We start from the raw sequence: 12074 nt of genomic DNA, 5'->3' as shown, positions 1-12074 counted from the left end.
TGTAATACTGACTCTATATGCGTGTGAAAACGATCAATAAAATCTCCAAATGTTGAAATACTTGGTTGTACTTACTAGCTGTGTAATAGTGTAACTCAATTTTTTTTTATTTATCTATATATTAATATATTATATTATTATAACATAATGTGTTATGAATAATAACACAAATGGCCAATAAAACTTCTTAATCAAAAGTATCTCTCCTCCTCCCTGCGTCGTAATCCTCAGTACTGAGGGTCGTGACCACTCCTCTGTATCACTTTCTCACGTATGATCGCTCTGCATCTATTCCCGTCTCTGGCGGTGTGAAAGGTATTGAGAACCATAGAGTCATCTGGTCGGACCATCGTGTTAGACTACTTCCACGGGGCCTCTTCCTTATTTTGCCGACCACAATGAGCCCCTCAAGGTTTCCATCGTCCTTCCTTGCGATGTGACCGAAGTATTCTAAAACTCTGCGCAGACATTCGGAAGACAATCGCGAGGAGATCCTGAGTTCATGCAGTATGGAGAGATTAGATCAAAATGCTGTCGAAAAGTATCTCAACTAGCGGCAAAAAATAGGTAAACCACTTAAGCCACGAAATTTAAAGAGTTCTATTGACAATTGAACAATCGACGGAAAATGACGCAAATTTTCTCGCGATTTCTTTCATGTAGTATGTTTCAAGATCGGCGGTAAACGCCAATCAGTAGGCCTAGTTTACTTTGGTATCTATGATATAATATATCATAATATGAATCGAATAATATTATATAGTCAATAATATTACGCTACAAATGATAGAAAGGGATTGATTACATATTGATTGTAACTTGGCTAACGGATAACTTCCCAATATTCAGTCTATCGCCCACTTGGGATAAAAATCGTAACTATCGTTGACTTTTCTGTCCCAATAAACTTATCGACGGTAATTCACCTTATCCGTGCACGCTGTCTGTCAATGGGACGACGTATAGCTTACCAGCGATAGAAGTTTGTATGGAAATTGCAATTCACGCGTCCCAATATAAGGCGATAAGAATGACTTATCGGGTATATTGGGACAGCGTCAGATTATTGATAGCTAATTACTGACAGTAGAAGGTAGTAATTTTTCTCTATCTCTAGATAGTATATTGGGAACTGCCATAAGCCCTCTGTTGTCATTTGTTCTTTTATTCTAATATCAAATAGCGGAAATAATATAATATTCTTAGGCATCAACCAAACACAATAAAATAATAAATATTTATAATATTCAAATTCTGTAATTAAATAAATTGAAATATTACTTTCAATTGTATGTGTCGCCACCCTTGATGCTAATAATTATGCACGCCAAACTAAATTTATGCCTTAGATATATCAATATCTAAACTAGCTTTGCACCTGACTTTATCTGATTGCAATAAACTACAACATATTAATTGTATTATATCTTTAAACGAGCCATTCTTGTATATATAATCTGAATCTCGGAAACGGCTTCAACGATTTTAATGAAATTTAGGTAGTTTTGGGGGCGGTAATAGATCTAGCTAGGTTTCAATTTTAAAAAATGTAGTTTTATTCGTGTTTTAATGAGAAACTGCTACAGTAACATTAGAATACAAAGGTAAATTTCGCCTCTATATACAAGACTATAACAGGTCAGATGGGACATTGGGTGATCCGGACAGCAGAAGACCCCGGTTCGAATCCAGATGTTCTATTAGTTTTCTTTTTGTACATTAAAATCCGAGCAAGGCTCGGTCGTCCGGATATTAAGTAATTAAACAGGTAAAGCTTTAACTAGCGGACTGACATGTTGATTGATCATAACATCATGCATAAACCACTTAATACTAAATAACTTAGTTAACTTAGTAATAATGAAATTAAATTCAATAAAACTTAAATTAACTATAAAACAATTTCTTAACATAAATAATAAATATCATTAATCGTAGTCGGTAGGTAAGGTGCACTAATAGTGTGTAGTGCAGTTAATAAAGTTAAAGTTATTACTATCTATGTTATTTTATGTACTTGCATTATTAAAACCCATACTGCAAATGGAACTGTTATATTATAATGCAAGAAGATCTAAATCGATCTGTTAAAAAAATCTACTGTCGAAGAATCTACAGTGCAGTAGGTTTGTTTATATAATTATACATATGATTCCTTGTTATATAAAAATGTGATATTCTTTGTGCCTACATACAATATTAATTTATAGTCACAAGCACACTATTTGACAGTTGATGCCAGACGACGGAACCGGAACGGGAATTACAGAAAACTATAAAATTATCAAATCACAAAAAAATAATTATATTTCAAAGCAAATCCGCGTGGTAATGATAGTATCACACATAATAATTACAAAGATCCATCTTCGCTTCGTAAGCAAATTATTATTATATAAATAGCCTAGTTCTGTTAATTCTACATCGCAGTATACCAAATGAAGCTGATACTAGTTCTCTGCATCGCTGCCCTGAGCGGCACCCGCGCCAATCTGCTCCGACCGCTGTATCCGAGGTTGGACCCCTACGTGGTGCAACCCCTGGACTATGCCGACGAGCGGCCCCAACACCATCGCAGAACCGACAAGAGCAAGGAGTTCACATACGAAGATAACAGCAGCGACTTCCCCACATACCCCGTTGGTAGCTGGATGGCCCCGACGTTCTCCAAAACCGTACAAGTTGATAGAAATCCAATGTACGGGGATGCAGCATCCTGGAGAGGTGTTCATATAGCTGTCTCCAAATCACCTGCAATCACCAAGCAACAAATCGCCAGAGTCTACAGCGACGCATTTGACACCATCAAGCATATCTCAGAAGAAGACAAGCGCAATTTCCACAAGCAATACGAAATTACAGCACAGACGGAGAGCGAAGAGACTCATCTCAACGCCACAGAGCTCCTTAGAAGCCATGAATACACAGTTGAAGAGCATGTCGTCAGAACAGACGATGGTTATGAGCTCACGATGTTCCGTGTCTTACCAAAGGAAAAGTCAAATGTAGTCAGTAAACGCCCTATAGTCTTCCTCATGCATGGTTTGTTGGGAAGCGCTGACGACTGGCTTCTTATGGGACCACATAAATCATTAGCTTACATGCTTTCTGATGCCGGCTTCGAAGTTTGGCTCGGAAACGCACGTGGAAGCAAGTACTCTCGCAAACACGTCAGCAAGCATCCAGCGCAAGACGACTTCTGGAGCTACAGCATTGACGAGGTCGCGTTGCACGACCTTCCAGCTATGATCGACTACGTTCTGCGCACATCAGAACACGAGAACCTATACTATGTAGGCCATTCTCAAGGTAACACTGCCATATTCGCTTTGACAGCTGCTCGTCCCGAGTACAACGACAAGATCGTCATGATGCACGCCTTGTCACCCATGGTCTACATGTCCAGGGTCCGCAGCCCACTTCTACGTATGCTCACTCCAAACAGTCCCTTTTACAAGCAGCTGAAAGCCCATATCGGAGAGGGAGAGATGAAGTTCAACAAGGAGTTAGTCCACACGGTCGGCGGTAGCATGTGTGAGAACGAGATCGGATGCAAATACCTTTGCTCCAACCCTAACTTCATCGTCACCGGAATGGACCCAACGAACATGGAAATCGATTTAATCCCTATGATCCTGGGCCACTCCCAACCGGGTGTTTCAACAAGACAGATCCAGCACTACGCTCAAACAGCGGCTTCTGACGAATTCAGGAAATATAATCACGGAGTAGACGTTAACAAGGCAGTGTATGGCAGTGAAATCCCTCCTAAATATAACATGAGCAATGTTAAGGTCCCCGTGGTTTTGTACTACAGTGACGAGGACTGGCTGGCACACCCCGTGGATGTAGAAAGATTGCGTCAGGAACTCCCCAACGTGAAGGAGTCTTACAGGATCCCTGAAGAACATTTCAGCAATATGGACTTCCAATTCTCAACTAAATCTTCAAAAACCGTTTATCCTAAGGTGCTGGAGTCGATCAAAAATCATCATGAAATGCAGTATTAAAGTTTGAATAGTTTTAGTATTAAGACTTAAAATGAAATTGTCATTATTCAATTAAACTTATTGTAGTAAGTAAATATAAGTTATAAAGTTTAACAATTAAGGAATAAATGATTTTGTAAGCTTTTCTTAGTAATATATCCGTCCATGAGTTATTAAATTGTTGTTTTATTTCCTGAATCTTTCAGAAACAGTTTAAATAAATTTAAAGTGCGGGGATAAGGGAAATAGCAAGCACTATTGTGTTTCATTTTGAATGGCTCCGTAGACAGTGGAATACTTACGTCTCAGTGACGAGCGCAATAATTGTGATCCTGCTCATAATTTTGAGTTCAATCAAGAATCCTGCTCTACATTGTAATGAGCAGGACGTATCACTATCACCAGGTGAGTCTTGCTGGTCTCGTCACTTTTTTTCATAAAAACGATCATACATATCTACGAACAGACGATGATGGGCACGGTGATAGTACCTACATCTGAGATTAAGGATTGGTCTCCGCTGCGCTCCAACTATATAGATTCCGCAGGTGTAGTCGCAAAGTGTGGCAACTAATACTATGCCCAAGTGGGCGTACTCGAGCCAGTCTCGAACAATGTGTGCCGTTGACGTGCCACATGTACCTACTGTTATACTTTGCTAATAATTGAAACCAATAATAATAATAATCTTTACTTGCATTTGAATAAGGGCAGTTTTACAATCGGTCTTATTTTATTAAGATTACGTTTCTCTTATTCTACCTACAAGTCACGCAAATAGAATGTAATATAAAATTTTATTTTATACAAAATTGAACCTAACCATTAATTATAAACTGAGCAATACAATTATAATTCTTATAAAATAGTAATATTCATGTCAGATTTATATGTAAATTTTCCTTAAATCTAAATAGTCATTTATTGAATAAAAACAATTTTTTATTAGCCATGTTGTTAATTTGTTCTTAAGTTGATTACATGTCATGTCTTTTAAATGGTCGGGTAACTTAATATATATATTTTCATCGCCATGTAATGAACATTTTCTTGGCAGAGTGTCAATTGACATTTATAACTTGTACCCAAGTAATTTAATTGGGTATCGAGTGTTCCTAGAAGAGTGATCTTTCATTTTGGTGAAATATTCCGGGTGTTTATGTACAAATACACACATATCCCGAATATACAAAGAGGGAAGTGTTAATATTTTCTTTTTGATAAAAAGTGGCTTGCAGCTATCCATCCAGTGTGCGTTGCATATTGCACTGATACCTTTTTTTTAACTCTGAAAGCGCGAATTGCGTCCGAAGAATTTCCCCAAATGATGAGTCCATAGCACAGCACGGATGACACATATCCGTGGTATGCACACCACGCGGCTTGTTCTGATACTGTCTGTCTTATTCTCCTAATGGCAAAACTAAACCTGTCCAATTTATTCCAAATGTCTTCAATATGTTCTCTCCATTTAAGATTTTTATCAATTATTATGCCAAGAAATTTAATATTATTTATGTGTTCAATCATTGTACCATTATATTTTATGTTCAAATTATTATTAAAATTTCTGTTAGTATTAAAATGGATTATTTTAGTTTTTAATATGTTTAAATTTAAGTTATTATTATAAAGCTATCTGGTAATGTCATTAAGTGAATTAATAATTGTATTTTTTAGTGTAATTGTGTCTTTTTCTTTAATAATTAATGTGGTATCATCGGCAAATAGCGCATCTTGATTATTTTTAGAGTCTGGGAGGTCATTGATATGATAGAAATAGCAAGGTACCGATAATACTTCCTTGTGGAATGGCGCAACTCTGATTTTCTCTAAATTCCGAAGTGTAAACAATTTTTGTGGACTTTTTGTTGCATTTAACTATTCCGGGTTGCGTAGTAAAACATTGTAAAAATAATACTACAAGAAATAAGAAAGACAATGTGATCACATATCATCAGTAAGTATTTTGTATTTTATTAATTTCGGGTCAAGATGCCACGCCCTCACGCATCTAATAGTTGCCGTAATAAAAAAGCTATTGTTCTATCTAGTTGGAGCGCAGCGGAGACCAATCTTTAATCTAGGACCTACATTATTATCTTTATACGTAAAAATTTGTGCCACGTGTTTTGTCCGCGATAAACTCCTAAACTGCTCAACCGATTTCAATTAAAACTGCACGCTCCGTGCAGTGTGATATTGAGAGATTGGATAGTTTTCATTTCGATCTCGTGACCCTTAATATTTTATAATTTCATTTTTTTCTAACAATCAAATATTTCTATGAGATAAATTGACGCACACTTTGAAATTATTTCATAACAAGAACAGGGAAAACGAAATAATTTCTTATTGCAAAGATTGAACTTCTAAAAATTTTATTGTTTACAAAAAAGAAAGAAAGATATTTTGGTATAAATTACGTATTGAAGCGAAGCGTACCGGTCACCAGCTAGTTATTAAAAAAAAGTAATTTATGTTGGTTCTATACCTACTATATACTAGTGTAAATCTGTGAAGAATATCGTTTTCCTATAACCGATGCAGCACTTAAAACTTACTTATTATTATACTACATTTATTAAAAGGCAAAAAAGGCATTTATTTTCTCAAAATTGATTCCTTTAGAATTACTTTATCATTTCTAATATACTAGATGCTACTACCGCTTCGGAAACAAATAGCGCTCTGAGAGAGAAGAAGCGGCGCAAGAAACTCTCCCAGCATTCCTTTTTTGCGCTCTTTTCAATAAAAATATACAATATTGTACAGTCATTTCTATCGCTATAAAATAATCATAATCTAGTCCCAGGCTGTCCGATCACTTAGATATTCAGCTGTGGAGTAGTAGGATTTACGACAGAGCCATTTTTTTTATAAAACATTTAAATTTATTTATAGATAATGCCTGAACAGTGGCTGAGACCCTATACACTACACTATTAACCCACAAAACCTTTTGAATTTAAAAATTGAATTCATCATATTATGCTGAGTTCCTTCTGTGTTCTCCTCATGGGTTCCGATCATACCTACCTAATATCACAGAGTAGGAATGGATACTTAGGTGTTAACTAATATTATGGGAGATGTGAAAAATGAAACTACGCGTCAAAATCGTGTCGTTTAAGGGCCGTTCCCATTATTCAGTCAGTAATTTATCTCTATCTGTAGATAGTACATTGGGAACGGCCCTAAGTTGGTTATAGTCATAGATTAAGGATTGGTCACTGCTGCGCTCCAACTAGATACCGCACTATCCAGGAACAATAGCTTCTTATTGAATTGAATTGAACATGCGCAAGAAACTCAGCGGGCTCCTTTTTTCTCATAAAAATATCGTAACAATGTAAAATCATACAATAAATTTATTATTTAATTGCCTGAGGGTGGTCGCTCCATTCCCAATCTGTGGTGTCATTAAGAAAGCCATTTATGTTATACTAACCTTTACCACATAAACGTTTTTTTACAATTCTGTTGAATTTCGTAATACATTTGTTTTGAACATTCTCTGGGATCATGTTATAAAAGCATCGCACACTAAAAGATTTACTAACTCGACTTAACCAAGTAGTAGGCATGAGAAGTTTATGTTGTTCCTCGTGTTACCATTATGATTGTTGCCGTTTCTAGCAAATTCGTTAATGTGCTTAAGGACATACAGAACATTGTCAAGAATATTATATTATTGAGATGCAACAGATAAAATGTTCTTTAAAATTTTTCTCATAATCGATTCTTTTGCACTTAGGTTGTATTATAATATAATATTTTATACATGTTTTGAAAGTGTTTTTTTTTTATTTTTTATATTGGAAAAGACCTGTTTTGAGTTTATCTTACAGGAAATATATTTTACATTACGATTTTAGAGAAGTTTTTTAAGCAGAGTATCATTTTATAGTCTTTTAAGTTCCTTCTTACGACTTTTTTTATTGGTTTAATAAGTTCCTTATCGGTTGAGAATTGAACATACCTCATTAGATTTCCAAAACAAATAAATAAAGTATAAGATATTAAATGGCTAAAATATAAATATTGTCCGCTGTTATGTCGAACTATTTTATGATGCCATACACACTAAACCTAACATTTAGTCATACACGTCGCGTTACATTCCAATAACACCTTTTAGTGGACCACCAGGTTTCTCATTAAGGGCAGCATACGGGTCGTAGTCGACATTGAATGCAGACTCTCAAAGAAAAATTTAAAGAAATAAATATTATGACCTTTCATTCTCAGTACATTTATGAAAATTTAATATACTTTCACAAAAACCGTCACCTTTTTGCTCTTAATAGTGATTTTCATTATTATAACACCAGAAATAGGGGATTGCTTGTAACTACATAATTCTAGTAGGCTTCATAAGATACATAATAACTAGGGTAACACTTTTATAATAAAGTCACAGCCACTGTTCAGGCATTATCTATAAATAAATTTAAATGTTGTATTAAATAAATAATAGTTTTAAAAAAAACTAAAAAACACGCTTTATGTAAAATTCAACTAAAAAATAGAAAATAAATTTTAATAAATTTAAATTGAAAATAGTGTAGGTAAAAGAAATATATACTTCATTATAAAAAGAGCGTGGGGTGTAGAAGAATTATTATTTTAATAATATCTTAAAAAGCATCCCACGCTTCTTTATATTGAAATATACTTTTCTTTTACACTATTTTCAATTTAAATTTATTAAAATTTATTTTCTATTTTTTAGTGTATTACATAAAGCGTGTTTTTAAGTTTTTTTTTAAGCTATTATTTATTTTTCATTTTTAAGTTAAATTTTTCAGATTGAATGAACGGATGTCATCGGTCCTCGATAAATCTACAATGTTTGAACGAAATCTAGCCGTTTAAAGTGGGTCAAAATCGCGCCCAAAGATGTCGGTTACAAACATACAAACATATAAGTGAAGCTAATATAAAGCGTGTAAAAATTGCTCTGTCGTAAAGCCTACTACTCCACAGCAGAATATCTAAGTGATACGACAGCCTGGGACGAGATTATCTTATATCTTTAAACGAGCAATTCTTGTATATATATATATATATATATATAATCTGAATCTCGGAAACGGCTCCAACGATTTTCATAAAATTAAGTATGCAAGGGATTTCGGGGGTGATAAATCGATCTAGCTAGGTTTCAATTTAAAAAAAATGGTTGTATCCATGTTTGAATGAGAAACAGCTACAATAACATTAGAATACAAAGGTAAATTTCGCCACTATATACAAGACTATTATAGCTCAGATGGGACATTAGGTGATCCGGAAAGCAAAAGACCCCGGTTCGAATCCAGAAGTCCTATTAGTTTTTTTTTTGTTCAAGTTTTGTACATTCTTAAAAATCCGAGCAAGGCTCGGTCGTCCGGATATTGATTATTTTATAGCAATAGCAATGACAGTACAATATTGTATATTTGATTTTTTTAAAAATGCTGGAAGAGGTTCTTGCGCCGCTTCTTCTCTCTCCGAGCGTCATTGAGTGTTTTCGAAGAGGTGGTAGTGTCTAGTAAATAGAATCAATTTTGAGAAAATAAATGCCTTTTAAGCCTTTTATGCTCGAACTAGAAACCCGTGAACGCTAGAGTTCCCCAAGACTGTGTGCTAACTCCTAAGTCCTACACTGTTTAATCTGGATATCAATGATTTCTTGGATGCCTCCCACATGCATTACTATGCTGATGACAGTACCTACTGGAGATACACGGGCTTCAAGCACATTCTTGCGCTCTACAAAGTGCAAGTCCAGCCAAAATTATGGAGTGTTGGTGTCATTTCAGGTCTAACGCACTCCAGCATCAGCAGAGCTGCTTGATTTGTGGGAATCCAGGGCTCTCTGAACGGCTAGACCACCTAGTGTTACGTAGAGACTAGACACATCGCTTTATTGTGTGCTTCTACCACATTTATCACGGGGGCCTACGGAAGATTTGTATGACCTGATCCATCCAACCTTCGCACCACAAATTAGGATAACATAATACATAATCCTTACCATCTGGATGTGTGGCGTTCCTCCAAAATACGGTTTTCGAGGACCTTTCTTCCACGTACAACCAAGCTCCGGAATGAGCTTCCTTGTGCGGTGTATCCAGGATGATACATTGTTACCTACATAAAAGGTGCGTTCACCTTTCTACAAGGTCGACAATGCTCCTGTGATTCCTCTGGTGTTGCAAGATAATGTGGGCAGCTGTGATCAGTTAACATCTGGTAACCCGTCCGGTCGTTTGTACTCCTCTTCCATTAAAAGACCATCACGTGTCTTTATTTTTGTGGTCCTATGTTGTTTGCGCAATACAACTCATTGCTAAATGCAAAAAAAATATAGTAGCAGCAAAGACTATGTAATACTTAGCACAAGTATAGCAATAGTAGCTAAAACTATCGGGTGGCGCAGAATGAGCTATAAGGTTTGAATTCCTTATAACTTTTTTAATTGTTATTCTTTCTTTGTTTTTTTTTTTCAGCATTTTGTGAAGAAGACTTGGTGAATTAATTATGAATCATTACACGATTGAACAATGTACAAAAATAATTGAATTTTTATTTTTCAAACCAACAGTCTATTGTGTTGACACGGAGTGCATATCGTCGTAATTTTAATGTGCGCATTGCACCCACAGCGTCAGCAATAAATTGATTGGAAATTTTCTTCAACATGGGTCTGTAAGAACCCTTCCTGGTGCCGGAAGAACACCTACCGTGCACACTGGTAAAAATGTTGAACGTGTACGGGAGAGCATGCAGCATAGTCCATCAACATCAACAAGGAGGAGTTCGACACAGCTTGGACTATCACGGCGGTCACTGCAGAGAATTTTGAGTACATTAGACTTGTTCCTATATAAAGTTCAACTTGTGCAAGAATTGAAGACGACAGACTACCAACAACGGCTTGAATATGCCATTCGTTTCCTTGAAAAAGCGGAGGAAAATCCAGACTTTATTCACAATTTGGTAATGAGCGCTGAAGCCCATTTCCTATTGAATGGGTATGTCAACAAGCAAAACTGCAGGATTTGGGCTATGGAAAATCCAAGAGCAGTTCATCAGCGACAATCACACCCACTTAAGTGTACTGTATGGTGCGGTGTATCCTCCGAAAGGATTATTGGCCAATATTTTTTTGAAAATGTTAGTGGTGTCTCAATCTCTGTCAGCATGGTGGTGCATATCGGACGATGTTGGAAAATTTTGTTAGGCCAGCTGTGGAAAACCATCCAAACGTGTGGTTTCAACAAGATGGAGCCACAGCACATACTGCAGGTGCCTTAATGGCTTTGTTATGGGACATATTCGGCGAACGCATAATTTCGCGCACAAGCGATTTTAACTGGCCTCCACGTTCACCAGATTTAACAGCTCCCCACAGTTTTCTTTGGGGCTATTTGAAAGAAAGAGGGTACGTTAACAAACCAAGAATCATACTCCAACTAAAAACCAACATTCAAAATGAAATCATGGCCATTACACCCGAAATTTTGCGAAAATTTATGAAAAATATGCTAAAAAGAGTACCTATGTGCGAAGCAGAAAATGGACATCACTTACAGGACATCATTTTTCAAAGCTAATTGCAAAAAAAAATCCCAATAATATACTGTATTTAAAAAAAAAATATAATAATCATATAAAGAAAAAAAGTTACAAACCATTTAAACCATATAGCTCATTATGCACCACCCTGTATTTGATGTAAAATAAGAGAGACCTATTTTAAAAAAATTCTTAACTAATTATTTATATATTTTATTAGTATGAACGTGCCATATATTATATAGAAAATACTTCTGCGCATAAGTACCTTAAATGATAAAAGTAGTACATAAAATGATAAAAGTGTTGTTAATTTATCAGAGGTTCGAATATGAAAATGAATGCATTTATCATTATGTATGTAGTAGGTACATACTTAGTAGGTAAGTGTATTAGCATAAAGCTGTGCTTATTGTGTGCATTGAATTAATGCTCCGAGCCTTCGAGCAATATTGCTGGCCAGTTTTAAATTGTTGAGATGTTTCGTTTTAGAAAGTAAATAATAAAATAAGTGACGTC

Source organism: Leptidea sinapis, chromosome 46, assembly GCF_905404315.1.
Source record: "Leptidea sinapis chromosome 46, ilLepSina1.1, whole genome shotgun sequence".
Taxonomy (NCBI): domain Eukaryota; kingdom Metazoa; phylum Arthropoda; class Insecta; order Lepidoptera; family Pieridae; genus Leptidea; species Leptidea sinapis.
Note: the sequence above shows the minus strand (reverse complement) of the source record.